Here is a 17,414-nt window from a genome sequence, read left to right as displayed (position 1 = left end):
AAACAAATATATATCCGGCCATTTATGAGACTCTCCGAAAATAAGAATGTGTCATGAGCATGAATCACACTCGTTTCATTAGTAGGCGGACTTTGAGATTTTTTTAGCAGTGTTTTCTTTTCATGAAACATGTTTTTCGTTTCATGTTTCATGTTTTTCGTTTCATGTTTCTTTGGTGTGCGGCTTGGCTTAATGAACCTCTTCTGACATGTTTATACACTGTTGGATGCATTTTGTGTACTTTAAAATGCAATCATTTTAAAGATAATTCAAAAGTTGCTAGTTTCTAGGGGCTGTTTAAAAATCGATTTATTTTGTGCTAAATGCCCTCGTGTTTCTTTTGTATCTGCAATAATGTTTTCGCTACTAATTTTTATACCGCATTTAGAGGTTTTTTATTTGTAGAATAAATACCACGTTCTAAACAGCTTTCCCGGTCGAAATCCTTGCTTGAATCACACGCGTTTCCAAAGCCACAACGATTAATCGCGTCCCGTCATGACCTTTTCTCGGGTGTAAGTTTCTCAGCAGCGCAATAATCATTTGAACTTTGAACTGGAAGCAATATTATGCCATTCCAGAATAAAAACTGTAGGATAAACGTTCTACTCTTCTAATTTTCAGCAAATATTCTCGGCTTGGAACTTAAACGTTAAAACTTAAAAATTTACTATTTAAGTGTTTTTAACTAGTAAGGTAACTTTTAATTATTTTTATCGTCATCCCTAATAAACAGTCTTATAAGACCAGGGCATTTAGCACTAAAAACACCGGAGTAAATCAATTTTTAAGTATGTACCGGGTGTCCCAATAAGAATGGCTCTCGGCCATATCTAAGGAACCGTTTATAGTACAGCTTTGAGAAAAAAATTTTTATAACAAAAGTTGTCTCGGGAAAAGCCTGGAAATTATACTTTAGTAGCTTAATACCTTCTAAACGGCTTAACCGATTTTGATCACTAAACATGAGTTTGAAACATATGGATAAGTAGTATCTGATGCATCTAAGGTCAAGAATAATAACTGAAGCTATTACAAGAATTATTGAGCTTGAAAAACAGTCTTTTTCCATAGATAATAGATTTGATCATACCTATGAAGCCTAACTTAAAAATTCCAATTTTCCTGGATATGAGGTATACACCGTTAGATTGGTCTAGAGCCTTCTACAAACGCTCAGTTATTGGCGCAATTCGTAGGTTGAAATTTTGACTAATTGTCGAAAAACCAAAATTTTCAAAGTTTAGTTTTTCAGTTTTTCGGCTATACTGAGCTGTGTGTATGTCGTGATCATGACGTCTTACACACCATTTGGAAGCTTAACTTAACAGTATTGATTTGGTGTATTTGCTGTTCTCCTGTCTCTTCTTGAACCGAAAATATATACCTCAAAATCTATGCCGTTTTGTACTTACCAAGTCCTGTAGCTGGCTTATGGGTGGTCAAAAGTCACAAACTACACCGGTTCTGAATCGGCCCTGACCCCCTCTTCAAGCACAGAAAAAAAACTCAGATCGGTTTAACTTTTCCATACACATACATACATATAGTATTTTTACTACAAAAGCAAGATTACGTAGGTCAAAATTTCTGACGTAAGAGCACTGTCAAAACATTAGAATGTGATTTTTCATCATGGCCGCGTTTATGTCAACACTTGTCAGAGATATTTTTCTTTTTTTTTTGTTTAATTTAATAACTAATATCTTTATAATTATTTATTCCAATTAATAATGTCAATTGGTTATCATTACTTGCCGAAATATATTAATTAACAACAATATTGTAGGTATAATCATTAAAACAGATTATTTAATATTTTTAAAACTAACTACTGCATGTGCTAAAATTCATAAGAAAACTTTCTGATCTGTAAATCTAATAATGATCTTATTTCTAATAAACCTAATCTAAGAAATCTAAATTCTTTAACTTACTTCTCTGAGGTTAATGGCAAAAGAGAATCCCATCATTTCGTTCTTGTTCAAAATAAACTATTAAAGAAGCATTTTGATTTGGCCCAAGTTTCTCAATACAAAAACAAACACAATTAATAGGTACCTACACAACAATAATTGCAATAGTTTTTAAATTAAGCTATATTAATATGTAGGTATTTATAAAAACTGTAGTGTTTTAAAGCTATATTTTGAATCAAACTGTGTACGAAACGAAGTAAAAATGTAGCACCACAGAACTGTCAGATAAATAGCGTACGATTGTCAAATATATTTAAATAAAATTATTATTTTCTGGAGTATTTAAGGATTATTTCATAAAATTTATATTATTAATAATAAAAAATGTTTTTGGTTATTTAATTAATATAATTCTAAAATTCTCAATATAATCGCGATTACGTTTTTCTTATTATATTACCATTTTGACACTTGTAAGAAATGGTCGAGAAAAAATGTCAATTTTAGAGTTAATGTTTATTTACTTTAAATCTGACTCTATTATCTACTTTAAATGTTCTGACTCCTAAAGCACGTGGTGCCCACGATCAATGCTAAGCACGCCATCTTCTGTAGTTGTACTACCTTCTGGAGTCTACCTATGTAAATAGATTACTAGGCGGTTTTTAGGGTCGCTGAACACGAATACGACATCAGATCTGACCTCCGGAACACTTTCTGCCCAAGGTCACTGCTAAGAAATGTTATCTTCTGTATTTTGGAAAATTTTTAGGCACCACGTGCACCAGGGGTCGGTTCTGATGGAGTATTCTTGTTCAGCAACCCCAAAATTCGACGAGTAAACAGTTTGCATCAATTTAGTGCCGAAACCCTCTAAACTCCAGATGATGGCCTTAGCAGTGAACCTGGACACCAGGTGCTCCGGTGCTTAGTTCTCATGGCGTATTCGTCGTCAGCGATACCTAAAACCCCCGAATAAAATCTGGCCCTTAGCCCGGCCGCACATCAAAGAAACATGAAACGTAAATTACGTTTCATGGAAATAAACCACTGCTAAACAAATATATATCCGGCCATTTATGAGACTCTCCGAAAATAAGAATGTGTCATGAGCATGAATCACACTCGTTTCATTAGTAGGCGGACTTTGAGATTTTTTTAGCAGTGTTTTCTTTTCATGAAACATGTTTTTCGTTTCATGTTTCATGTTTTTCGTTTCATGTTTCTTTGGTGTGCGGCTTGGCTTAATGAACCTCTTCTGACATGTTTATACACTGTTGGATGCATTTTGTGTACTTTAAAATGCAATCATTTTAAAGATAATTCAAAAGTTGCTAGTTTCTAGGGGCTGTTTAAAAATCGATTTATTTTGTGCTAAATGCCCTCGTGTTTCTTTTGTATCTGCAATAATGTTTTCGCTACTAATTTTTATACCGCATTTAGAGGTTTTTTATTTGTAGAATAAATACCACGTTCTAAACAGCTTTCCCGGTCGAAATCCTTGCTTGAATCACACGCGTTTCCAAAGCCACAACGATTAATCGCGTCCCGTCATGACCTTTTCTCGGGTGTAAGTTTCTCAGCAGCGCAATAATCATTTGAACTTTGAACTGGAAGCAATATTATGCCATTCCAGAATAAAAACTGTAGGATAAACGTTCTACTCTTCTAATTTTCAGCAAATATTCTCGGCTTGGAACTTAAACGTTAAAACTTAAAAATTTACTATTTAAGTGTTTTTAACTAGTAAGGTAACTTTTAATTATTTTTATCGTCATCCCTAATAAACAGTCTTATAAGACCAGGGCATTTAGCACTAAAAACACCGGAGTAAATCAATTTTTAAGTATGTACCGGGTGTCCCAATAAGAATGGCTCTCGGCCATATCTAAGGAACCGTTTATAGTACAGCTTTGAGAAAAAAATTTTTATAACAAAAGTTGTCTCGGGAAAAGCCTGGAAATTATTTTCATAATTCGTCGGGCTAGTACTTATTTGTTCCATATGCCAAATTCTCATTTTGAGATATTTGCATTTCAATATTTTGGTAATATTTACTCGTTTATTTTAAAACTCATGAAAATGATGTTAATTCTAAAAAAAAAATTAAAATGGTGTGCTGGATTATGACTTCAAATTTTTACTGCTCTTTTTAGATTTGAAAAAAAATAAAAACCTTGGCTTATGGAACAAAAAGTAAGATTAGTATAGGAATGTGCACATTTGTTCCATACGCAATGAAGTACAAAACTGAATTATTTTATAACGTTTTAAGTAAAATATTTTAGTTTGCGTTTCTATATATCTTATGTATCATTCTACAGTTAGATCACAGTTTATTACATTATTTCTAATCTTATATTACTACACCTTAAAAAAGTACAAGGGTACATCAAAAAGAAAACTTCTTTTTGTTTTCAAAATTTAATAAGAATTAAAACACGTTTATGTGAAACAAAAAGTAAAAGTTTTACATTCTTCGTGGTAGGTACACGTCATGTAACTGAAATAAATTAATATTTATTGTAATTAAAAGAATGAACCTTATATTACTGCACCTTTTTTTTCATACAAGGGTACATCAAAAAGGAAACTCCTTTTTGCTTTTAAAATTTATTAATAATCAAAACAAGTGTATGCGAAACAAGCAAGTAAATAAAAGTTTAATATTCTTCGCGGTAGGTACCTACTCATAACGTTATTGAAACAAATAAATTGCAGTTGGAAGAAATAATAGCTATTTGTATAACAAGGGAGGAAAGTGCTACTTTTCCTCCCGAGAATGAAGTTTACTGCCCGACGCGTAGCGGAGGGCAGTAATCATTGAAGGGAGGAAAAGGCACTTTACTCCCATGTTATACATATGGTTTTTCCACCTTCCTCAAATAACAAGTCATTTTTTTATTTTTACTTAATATATTTATGTAATTTTAACTATTTATAATGGGAAATAAGCCACAATATTATTAAAAAATGATTTTTATTAACGTTTCGACGCCCAAATCGGGTGCCGTTGTCAAAATACAAAATACTATTAACATAAACAAAAATATTGTTGCTTAGTAAAAAAAATTCTTCTAATAATTTATTTAATTTGAGTCATTTATATCGGCAATTCAGATACATAATATGATACATTTTAAAGTGGAAGACTTTAAAATGATATTGCCAATATTTATGAGTTGCGTTCCTGGGACGACTTTACTGAAAGATAGTTCATTCGATTACATGAAATCAACCCCAACTCAAGAATATCCGTCACAAAAAATCATAGCATGTGATCTGTCTTTAAAAAGACAACCACATGCAACGGTGACATTAAAATTCTCGTGTTAGAGATCTCATGGTAAATCACGAGGGAAAACCAGGAAAAACCTCGTGATACTATCCCGACATCGTAAGTATTTGGTCTTACATTTAATTTACTCTCAAAATTAATACCAAATTCTGACTTTACTATAATTTTGTTTAAATTATAAATAATCCACAGAGAACGACAGTTCTCACCAGTGGCGCACAACACCCCTACAAGCGACACTATATATACACGAAATTTTCGATTTTCTAAACCTGACTGAATTGAAAATTGGGCCAAATCCCATCTTAAAGTTTAGGAAAAGACTCGTCCATCCATATGTTACCTCTATATTTTGGTCCAAGGGTGTGGATTTTACGGCCCTTCCCATTTAAAGCCTGTTTTTCGTTCTCGTCCCCAAAACTCCCAAAAATTTCAAAAATTTAAGCCCGACCTTTGCGGCTTCTGATAGCACAGATCATTACCTTTCCAACGCATGTTTAATTTTGAAAATCGGTTATACCATTCAAAAGTTATCGAGCTCAGAAATATGACTCAATTTTTATTTAAAAAATGGAAAATGTTTGTGGATATGTATGTATGTATGTATGTATGTATGTGTGTGGAAATGTTACACCGATCTGAATTTTTTTTTCTGTGTTTCAAGAAGGTGTGAGGGCCGATTCAGAACCGGTCTAATTTTTGACTTCTGACTACCCGTAAGCCAGCTAGAGGACTAGGTAGATACAAAATAGCATATTTTTTGGGCGTATATATCTTAGGTTCAAGGAAAGACAGGAAAACCGCAAATACACCAAATCAATAGGGTTGAGTTAAGCTTTCAAGTGGCGCCTAAGCGATCAAGCTGAGACATACACACTGCTCGCCATAGCCAAAAAACTGAAAAATTAAACTTTGAAAATTTTGGTTTTTCGACAATTACTTAAAATTTCAACCTACGAATTGCACCAATAACTGAGCGTTTGTAGAAGAACTCAGGACGCGTCTAACGGTGTATACCTCATATCTGGGAAAATTCGAATTTTTAAGTTATAGGCTTCATAAATATAATCAAATCTATTTCTTACGGGAAAAACGGGTTTTCAAGCTTAATAATTCCTGTAATACGTTCAGTTATCATACTCGATCTTGGATGCTGGTCAGATACTACTTGTCAATACGTTTCAAATTCATGTTTAGTGATCAACATCAGGTAAACCGTTCAGAAGTTATAGAGCTCCAAAAGTATAATTAGTCCAGGAACTGAAATTTTTCACTTCGCAATTTTTATAGAATGGATAGATTTGCTTGAAAATTTGACAATAAGTAGTGGATAGTCCAAGGATCAAAATCTATATGATGCCGAAAGACGCTTTTACCATGGGGTTGTTGCCACCTCATCTCGAGGGTGGAAATTTTTTATTATATTTTGACCGCAAATGCTGGTAAAAATATTAATTATAAGCAAAAAATGTTCATTATACATTTTTTTGATAAAATTAATAGTTTTCGATTTATTGGTTATCGAAGCTGTTAGTTTTATATCGAAAAAATTACCAGAGAACGGCAGTTCTCGCCAGTGGCGCAGAAATACGCCCCCCTACAAGCGGCGACACTATTATATACACGAAATTTTCAATTTTCTAAATCTGACTGAATTGAAAATTGTGCCAACTCCCATCTTCAAGTTCAGAAAAAGACTCACCCATTCATATGTCAACCATCCATTTTGGTCCAAGGGTGTCGATTTTACGGCCCTTCCTATTTAGGTCTGTTTTTCGTTCTGGCCCCCAAAACTCCCAAAAACTTCAAAAATTTAAGTCCGACCTTTGCGGCTTCTAACAGTACTGATCATTACCTTTCCAACGCATGTCTAATTTTGAAAATCGGTTATACCATTCAAAAGTTATAGAGCTTAGAAATGTGACTTAATTTTTATTTAAAAAAGGGAAAATGTTTGTGGATATATATGTATGTGTGTTTGAAAGTTAAACCGATTTGATATTTTTCCTCTGTGTTTGAAGAGGGGGTCAGGGCCGATTTAGAACTGGTGTTGTTTGTGACTTTTGACCACCCATAAGCCAGCTATAGGACTTGGTATGTACAAAACGGCATATGTTTTGGGGGTATATATATTCGGATCAAGAAGAGCCAGGAGAACTGCAAATACATCAAATTAATAGTGTTGACTTAAGCTTTCAAATGGTGTCTAATCCGTCAGAATCAGACATACACACGGCTCAGTATAGCCGAAAAACTGAAAAACTAAACTTTGAAAATTTTGGTTTTTCGACAATTACTCAACATTTCAACCTACAAATTGCGCCAATAACTTAGCGTTTATAGAAGTACACCAGACGAATTTAACGGTGTATACCTCATATCCCGGAAAATTTGAATTTTTTAGGTTATAGGCTTCATAAGTATGATAAAATCTATTTCCTGTGGGAAAAAACGGTTTCTCAAGCTCAATAATTCCTGTAGTAGCTTCAATTTTCATACTTGACCTTAGATCCATCAGATACTACTGGTCAATACGTTTCAAACTCATGTTTACTGATCAAAATCGGTTAAGCCGTTTAGAAGTTTTTAAGCTACAAAAGTATAATCCAATTTACGATTATTCCCGAAATGGTTTATGTAGTTGTAGTGGTTATGACGCTAAATTTGACCTGGCAACGGGCAATCCGACTTCATTTACCGGCCATCTCAATTTTTTTTCAATCTATTTCGAATAAAAAAAAATCTAGTGTACATTCGATGGACACTAGATCATTTGGGAGATAATGCAACAAAGGTGACCATTTATAAAGCTTGACGTGTAATAGAGGAACATTGCATTCAACTTCATACATTTAATTTATAAATAACTTTGAAAAACTCCTGATACAAGAATAAAAAACCGCTAAACGCCGTAAAAATGAGTGGCGCATAAAATATTCCAGCTACAAAAGATCTGATATGAATATTACGTGGCGCGAAAATGGATTTTCATTAGATGCAAAACAAAATTCTAGTTTTATTTTAAAAGATTTTTCCATAATATTTGCTAAATTTGAAGTAAACGCGCCACAAAAGAGTTTCAAAATTCAAACTGTATCAAAGTTACTCTTTTGTGGCGCGTTTACTTCAAATTTAGCAAATATTATGGAAAAATCTTTTAAAATAAAACTAGAATTTTGTTTTGCATCAAATGAAAATCCATTTTCGCGCCACGTAATATTCATATCAGATCTTTTGTAGCTGGAATATTTTATGCGCCACTCATTTTTACGGCGTTTAGCGGTTTTTTATTCTTGTATCAATAATACATGGATATATAAGTAATACTAAAATATAAAATATGTACTAACTTGACTATTGACTTACTAATTGTGGTATTTTCTTTCTATTGACTTCCTCTTTCAGTATGGGTATCCACATCCTACTGCATTCCACCGAGGAATTTGCGACACAATTGGTTTCGTTTAGCATAATTAGAGCCGCTTCTTTGATTTTTCTCTTTTTACTATCTGTTTCTTTCAGGACTATACTTGAATCTCTCCACTGAACTCTATGTTCATTATCCCATGCGTGTTGACATATTTGAGATCTATCAAATTCTCTATTTTTAATATAAGATTGATGTTCACTTATTCTAACGTTTAATGGTCTTGATGTTTCACCTATATAAAACTGTTCGCATTCACAAGGTATTTTATAAATACAATTCTTTGTCCTTTCTTGTTCATTGTTAGGTTTAGTTTTAGATAGAATAGATCTCAATGAGTTGGTTGTTTTGAATGTTGTTGAAATGTTGAATTTATTTCCTATTGTTTTAAGTTTCTCGGTCGGATAGTCCTTTTATGTATGGTATTGATATTTTCCTCGTATTATTTCTTGTGAATGCCGAATGAACTATCTTTCAGTAAAGTCGTCCCAGGAACGCAGCTCATAAATATTGGCAATATCATTTTAAAGTCTTCTACTTTAAAATGTATCATATTATGTATCTGAATTGCCGATATAAATGAGTCAAATTAAATAAATTATTAGAAGAATTTTTTTTACTAAGCAACAACATTTTTGTTTATGTTAATAGTATTTTGTATTTTGACAACGGCACCCGATTTGGGCGTCGAAACGTTAATAAAAATCATTTTTTAATAATATTGTGGCTTATTTCCCATTATAAATAGTTAAAATTGTAAAAATGCCACAAGAAAATAGCTTCAGAACAATATTTATGTAACTAAGAAACAAAATTTATTAGAACTAAAACCAACAAGTAGGTACATTATACCTGTCAATTGTCAAATATAATTAATTATTTATATGGGAAATAAGCCACAATTAAAATGAAAAAAATAATTTTATTAACGTTTCGACGCCCAAATCGGGTGCCGTTGTCAAAATACAAAATATTACTAAAATAAACTAAAGTGTTGTTGCTAAGCAAAAAAATTCTTCTAATAATTTATTTAATCTCACTCATTTATATTGGCAATTCAGACATATATTATACATTTTAAAGTAGAAGACTTTAAAATGATATTGCCAATATTTATAAGTTGCGTTCCTGGGACGACTTACTGAAAGATAGTTCATTCGATTACATGAAATTAACCCCAACTCAAGAATATCCGTCATAAAAAATTATAGCATGTGATATGTCTTTAAAAAGACAACCAAATGCAACGACAGTAAAATTCTCGCGTTAGAGACTTCATAGTAAATCATCTCGGTAGAATGCAGTAGGATGTGGTTACCCATACTGAAAGAGGAAGTCAATAGAAAGAAAATACCAAGATTAGTAAGTCAATAATATCGAGCTAGTACATATTTTATATTTTAGTATTACTTATATATCTAGTAATATTAATATTATTTATAATTTAAACATGTTACAAGTCAGAATTTGGTATTATTTTTTGAGAGTAAATTAATGTAAGACCAAATACTTACGATGTCGGGATAGTATCACAGGGTTTTTCCTGGTTTTCCCTTGTGATTTACTATGAAGTCTCTAACACGAGAATTTTACTGTCGGTGCATTTGGTTGTCTTTTTAAAGACATATCACATGCTATAATTTTTTATGACGGATATTCTTGAGTTGGGGTTAATTTCATGTAATCGAATGAACTATCTTTCAGTAAGTCGTCCCAGGAACGCAACTCATTAATATTGGCAATATCATTTTAAAGTCTTCTACTTTAAAATGTATAATATATGTCTGAATTGCCAATATAAATGAGTGAGATTAAATAAATTATTAGTAGAATTTTTTTGCTTAGCAACAACACTTTAGTTTATTTTAGTAATATTTTGTATTTTGACAACGGCACCCGATTTGGGCGTCGAAACGTTAATAAAATTATTTTTTTCATTTTAATTGTGGCTTATTTCCCATATAAATAATTAATCATAAAAATGCCACAAGGAAATAGCTTCAGAACAACATGTCAAATATAAGTCAAATTATTAATGTAAACATTGTTAAATCAGAATGACAATTTACTGTTTTTTACCATTCGGCAAAATACAGAGTGTTTTTAAATAAACGTTAAAATCTATAAATACTTACATAATAGAAAATAGATATTGTACAGGGCGTCAATAAGTTATATTTCATGAATGAAATACCATGACGTCACTTTTACTTTTCCTCCCTAGGGAGGAAAAGTACAATTTTGCTCCCTACAATCAGGTCCGGAAAAGTATACGTTCGGTAGAGGTAGGTGGAAAAATTATTTATTTAACGAAGAAAATATTGTTCTATACAATATTTTGTCAACCTCAGGCATGTACGCAAACATAGACTCGATATGCTTTATTGTTTTAGCATCGACTTTTTCCCTGTTTTTTAGCAGAGCCGCGTGTCTCGTGTTTATTAAGTCTAATACAAGCTGAAAATGCGAGCATTATCATAACGAAAACTGTGTTTATATACGTATTTAAATTCATAATATAGAAAATTGCTATTACGAAAAGCTGTTTAGAATTAAAAATTATGTTTTAATGTGCAAGTATATCATTCTAATTTAAATGTTGTGAACTATAAAGATACTTTACTCGAAATTCATATTTTTGAAGTTATACTTCTTTACGGGCGTAATGACGGTGAAATTTTATATGGGAAAACCTAGCGACCGGGCGCATGCGCATTATAACTTTGTTCTGATTGGATGTTCAAATGACATGACAAAAATTATCCAATATGGCAGCTGTGGCACAGCTGTGGGACTGTGTTTGGTTATAATGTATGCTTGTTGCGTTTTAAAATTTGTAGGAAGAGAAACAACAAACAAAAAGTTAGTTAATGGTTATACTGCCTTTTTAAATAGTTTTCATATTATATTTTTGGACTTATTTACATAGAAGAGATGATTCCCTAATAACACAAAACATTCCAGGAATGTTCCTAGAATGTACTCACAGGACATTGAAAACATTCCTGGAATGTCCCCAAATGCACACGAATGTCCCTGGAAAGTCCCAGGAAAGTGCTGTGTCAGCATTTTAAATATTCTTAGAATGTTCTGTTGGAACATTCCATGAATGTCTACGAATGTTCTTTGGACATTCACAGTATATGTTTTAGACTGAATGTCTTGTTGGAACATTCCATGAATGTATACGAATGTTCTTTGGACATTGACAGTATATTTTTTAGACTGAATGTCTTGTTGGGACATTCCATGAATGTTGGAACATTCCATGAATGTTCTTTGGACATTCACAGTATACTTTTTAGACTAAATGTCTTGTTGGAACATTCCATGAATGTCTACGAACGTTCTTTGAACATTCACAGTATATTTTTTAAACATTCTCTGAAATATATCGTCAGTGATGTGACAATACCTCCTATATCTTTTTTCATGAGGTTTGCAGGAGACGAAAAACATTTTTTAAGTCACCTCCTGTTTTCATACGTAAGTTCTGGCTTGTTTTGTAGTAAATAGATAGTTAAATTTACTGCAAAACAAGTCAAAAAATATATGAAAACAGGAGGTGGCCCAAACAAGTTTTTAGTCTATCTTACAAATCTCATGAAAAACAGATAGGAGGTATTGTCACATCACTGACGATATGTGGCCATACCAAATAATACATCCTTGATAAATATAAACATTTTTATTGCAAAAAATCTTTTCATACATTTTTTTAATGTAATTTACTGATATTCCTATAAAAAAATGTGTCACATTTGCTTTGTAAACCTTTCTTTTGCCTTTCATAGCCACATATTCCATTTCCTTCCTGGTTTTTTGTAGACCACTTCTCTCAGCTGATTCTAAAAGAAAATAAAATAAATGGTAATTTTTCTATCCTTTACAATTAACAATCAGAAGAAATATTTACAGGTAATAATATGCATAAATAATAATAATAATAAAATAAATAATATTTAAATAAATAATAAATATTTAATAAAGAAAATAATAAAACATTTTGTATTTTGACAACGACGTCCGATGTGGAAGTAGAAACCATAATAAAGTTATTTTTTCAAGTAAATTGTGGCTTATTTCCCCATTAAAATAGTTACAATAATTACAAAAATGCCACAAAGAAATAGCTTTTTCACAAACAAAAAGTATTTTGTTTTATTATATTTATTGTTTTTATTATTTACTTTAACTAAAGATTATAACTTAATTCTTGTTTTCTATTTCTGATGTTTTTATTTATTTACATTCAATATTAATCTGTTTTCTTGTATAATCTACTTCGCAATAATTGAATAATTGAATAGATAATGAAGAGCAACAGTATCTACAGTTGGAAAAATGAAAGAATAGGGCTTTTCATCGATTGTCATTTGTTTCGAGCTTCTGTCATGTGTCACATAATATTAATATATCTACGTCATATGTCTTTGGTTTGTATTATTGTATATACCAATAATGTATGTCGTAGATATATTAATATTATGTGACACATGACAAAAGCTCGAAAAAAATGACTGTGAATGAAAAGCCCTATACCCATGAACGATCACATCAATCACTTATTTTGTATTTGCTATCTTTTTCTATTTTAGAACAAATAGAAAATGATATAAAAACCTTAAAAATAAAAAACTGGAGAAAAAAAGCACGAAACAGATCAGAGTGGAGAAGAATCCTGGAACAGGCCAAGACCCAGAAAGGGCTGTCGAGCCAATGATGATGATGATCTTTTTCTATAACAAACGTTTGTGATTTATAGAAAAAGACAGCAAATAGGGCTTTTCATCGACTGCCATTTGTTTCGAGCTTCTATCATGTGTCACATAATATTAATATATCTACGTCATACGTCTTTGGTTTGTATCATTGCTATATGCCAATAACTTATGACGTAGATATAGTAATATTGTGTGACACATGACAGAAGCTCGAAACAAATGACTGTGAATGAAAAGCCCTATACAAAATAAGTGATTGATGTGATCGTTCATGGTTATACGCTGTGAGCTTCGCTGGTGTCGCTCCTAGCGGTTACTAATTCAACTTTTACCGGTAATTTTTAAATTTATTATTTAATTGTTATCGCTTAATATTTACAACGCAAAAAAGTAATTAAATTGTAATCGATTTTTTTAAGATTTTTCTAATCATTTTGACGTTTTATTGATAAAATATCAATTTCTTACTTCGGATACTTTGACAATAATCGTGTAGATGGCGCTAAGATTATAATATATTATTTATAATTAGATATTACGGAACATTAAAAAAACTTAAATTCAGTATTTAAAACGTAAGTATATTTAAGGTAAAAATATATACCACAGCTTTGACCAACTAATATTGTTTATAATTAATGTTTTTAATTTTAATTTTAAATTAATCACTTTGACATTTATGTCAAATTTCCAGTAAACGTTTACAAACTTGTCACTACTGGCGTTCGCGAATTTGTAAATATCCCCTCTACGTACGAGCTCACAGCGTATAGGGCTTTTCATTCATAGTCATTTGTTTCGAGCTTCTGTCATGTGTCACATAATATTAATATATCTACGTCATACGTTATCGATATAACCAATGATACAAACCAAAGACGTATGACAACAAAGCCCTATAGGGCTTTTCATCGATTGTCATTTGTTTCGAGCTTCTGTCATATGTTATATAATCTGTGTATAATATTAATACAACACGGATTATACGACATATGACAGAAGCTCGAAACAAATGACTGTAAATGAAAAGCCCTATTCTTTAATTTTTCCAACTGTATATTGTAATTGTATTATTAATTGGGTTAAGCATATTACCTGTGTGATATAAGCTATTGGAACAGCACAGTCTCTCAAACGAACAGTTGAAAGTGAAGTTCTGTCAATATCTTTTTCTAAAAAATGTTTTGAACATACTGCTCTATTAACAAATCTGATCAATACTTCATGCCTTCTTCGCAGGATCTTCTGGAAAGCTAAAAATACAAAATATATGCATTACTGAGCATTATTAACAAATTTTAGTTTTAAACAGCGGCGGCTCGTGGGTCAATCTTCAGGGGGGTCATTTTGGTTTGAAAACTTCAAACTGTTGATTTTTTAAAGTATTTAAAAGATCTTTTAGCATTTATATTTTAGATAAAAAATACAGACTTAGATAAAACTCAATACTATTTACCCTAGTTTTCCGAAAATTAAATTTGTCTTTTTTTAGAGTAAATCTTTTAAAAAATATAGGAAAAATGGTATGAACAGGTTATTGACTGATATATAGATAGGAATATTTATAGTATAATAAATTGTAAATTTATTAAAACGAAACTTACTTTAAATATTTTTATATTTTAAGTCAATTCTTCTATCCTTTAGTTCTGCAAAATAGTCTATGACCTTCTCATTGAACAAGCAGACGGTAACTAACTAAACGTGAGGCCGTCGACTCTACTACAGGTATACGACGGAAAGGTCACTCCCACTCTCGCCCACGAAATTGCTATCTGCCGTCTCTTTTCTATTTTACATGCATTTGTCCATAAGCCATAAGAACTGTATGTAGACAATTTAAAATACGGCCCAGCCACGGGCTTGTGTATAGCGCGAGGCGCGACGTTATTATATCTATTATATTTGTTTTGCCAATGCAGACTGCTGAGAGTATTTCAGAGTGAAGTTTTAGATAAAAGATATTTTTAATAAAATTGGTATTTTTATGAGATTATTTTAGGGGGGTCATTGACCAATTGACCCTAAGGAGGAGCCGCGCTTGGTTTTAAATAAAAAATATGATTAATGAACTCACAAAATATTATAAAAAGCAGCTTAGAAATTGTTTATTAGTATAGTCGTTTCCCTAGCCACAACTGGCTAGTGATTTTAGTAGGTAATTTTTTTGTTTTTGGCCATTTTTGCCAAAATTACTAACTATTTAGTTATTATTTTTTTGCCAATTTTACGAAATTGTCAAAATTATTTACTAAAATCACTAGCCAGTTGTGTCTGAGACTAAGGGCCGGTTGTTCGAACGCTAATCAACAATGATCACTATCAAATATTTAATTACTGTCACAACTGTCAATGTCAACTTTGGTTGGGTTGCTGAAAACATAATTGATTATAATTATGAGATTAGTTAATCAATTAACATAAAAATTATTAACATAATTGATTAAATAATTTCATAATTGTAAGCAATAATTATGTTTTTAGCAACCCGATCAAAGTTGACATTGACAGTTGTGACAGTAATTAAATATTTGATAATGATCATTTTTGATTAGGATTCGAACAACCGGCCCTAAGTTTAGCGAACCGACTATACTATTCATACTGTGTATTCATTAGTTGGTACTATTATAGTGTGTGGTCTACCATCCTGTTAATAAACGCATACATTAGCAAAAACGCAAAAAAAATTTTAATTTTACAAATAATCCGTTTGTTATTATCTCTATTTACTATTTTAGGTAGGAATAAGCAAGTTTGTGGCTTATTCGCAATTATTAAAATAATAAATGGATATTTTCTGAAGTAGGGGCATGCCTTTGTTTACATATTTGCATATACTAACCTTTGAAACATTATTCCTGCAGATTTTTTATCTACATTGCTTCTGCTACTCCAACTGATTTTATGCACTATATTAATAATACTATTAAAGTTATTATAAAAGTATCCGAATTAAAAAAATATTCTTAAAAAGCACAAATAAAAACAAACAACGATCACGCACGGCGGCACGGCAAGGTGGCCAAGGCTAAGATGCATGCCAAGGCCAAGATGGCCGAAGCACCGAAGTCTGAAGTGAGGTCATTGGTCGTTTTTAGTCACGTGATGCCCTCTCTAAGCACCATGCACAAATACATGCGCCGTGAATTTGTAAATGAACATAATTAAGAACATTGGTAGTATGTTCACAGAATGTCTTATGGTAACATTCCAGGAATAATTTAGTCAGATGTTCACCGAATGTTCCCTAAATGTCCAGGACATTCAAATATTGATAGAACTTTGGTAGTACATTCCTGGAATGTTGTGTGTTGTTAGGGTTGTTGCATGCCAATGTGAAAGCTCATCAAACTGTGCCTAGTATGAGTGCCGCAGATCTCGCTTATTCAAAGCTAAAGAATCTTTCACTGGTAAGTGTTTTATAAATAGTTGATCAAATTTTGTTATGATATTTGAACATAGCCACTTTGCACGACGCAAGTGATTGCGAAATTTATTAGTCGTTATACGGGCTCCGATACCTACCTTGAACCTACCAAAATACATAAGTAGTATGTAATACTTTTTTTTACATAATTTGATTACCATCAAAATTTCTATCAATATTCACCTAATATATTGTCTTCTTACCCTATGTTTTGTTGTATTTTTTCAATTCTAAATCATTTCAATTCAAAATCAAAATAATTTGATTTACATAAGTTAAAAATGTCAAAAGGTTAATCTGTTTAGTTAGACGATCTTCGCACATAATGACAAGCTGTCTCTGTGGTGCAGTTTTAATGCGGGTGAATCCCAATACAACGCAAATACCAGCCGCGTGGTAAGTTGGTTCGAATCCCAATAGAAACTTTTATTTTTTTATTTTTTTTTATACATTTTATGATTGTAAGTATATTTATTATATAATTTTATTTTCAGAAAATACGTATTTAGTTAAAAATTTTTCCGACAATTAATGTTCAGAAATCATTTGTGGCATTTTTAATGTGTTTGTGTGTGTTTTATTTTTTTATTATTTTAATTTTTGGCACTGTTTTAAT

General features: G+C 31.6%; 1 long non-coding RNA gene across 2 annotated transcripts; it reads right to left on the bottom strand.

The window, feature by feature from the left end:
• Nucleotides 1-12,317: 12,317 nt before the first annotated feature.
• LOC126886406 (uncharacterized) lies at nt 12,318-16,386 on the bottom strand. 2 transcript variants are annotated; one of them, XR_007698600.1, is made up of 3 exons: nt 16,214-16,386; nt 14,464-14,621; nt 12,318-12,492 (listed from the first exon to the last, which is right to left on the bottom strand). It is a non-coding gene; the product is annotated as an uncharacterized LOC126886406 (long non-coding RNA). The 2 variants fall into 2 exon arrangements; XR_007698599.1 differs by lacking the exon at nt 16,214-16,386 and having other exon boundaries at nt 14,464-15,409.
• Nucleotides 16,387-17,414: the final 1,028 nt, after the last annotated feature.

The sequence above is a fragment of the Diabrotica virgifera genome, chromosome 6, assembly GCF_917563875.1.
Source record: "Diabrotica virgifera virgifera chromosome 6, PGI_DIABVI_V3a".
NCBI classification, from domain to species: Eukaryota; Metazoa; Arthropoda; class Insecta; order Coleoptera; family Chrysomelidae; genus Diabrotica; species Diabrotica virgifera.
The sequence above is the reverse complement of the archived record's forward strand: the minus strand, read 5'-3'. Positions and strand labels throughout refer to the sequence as shown.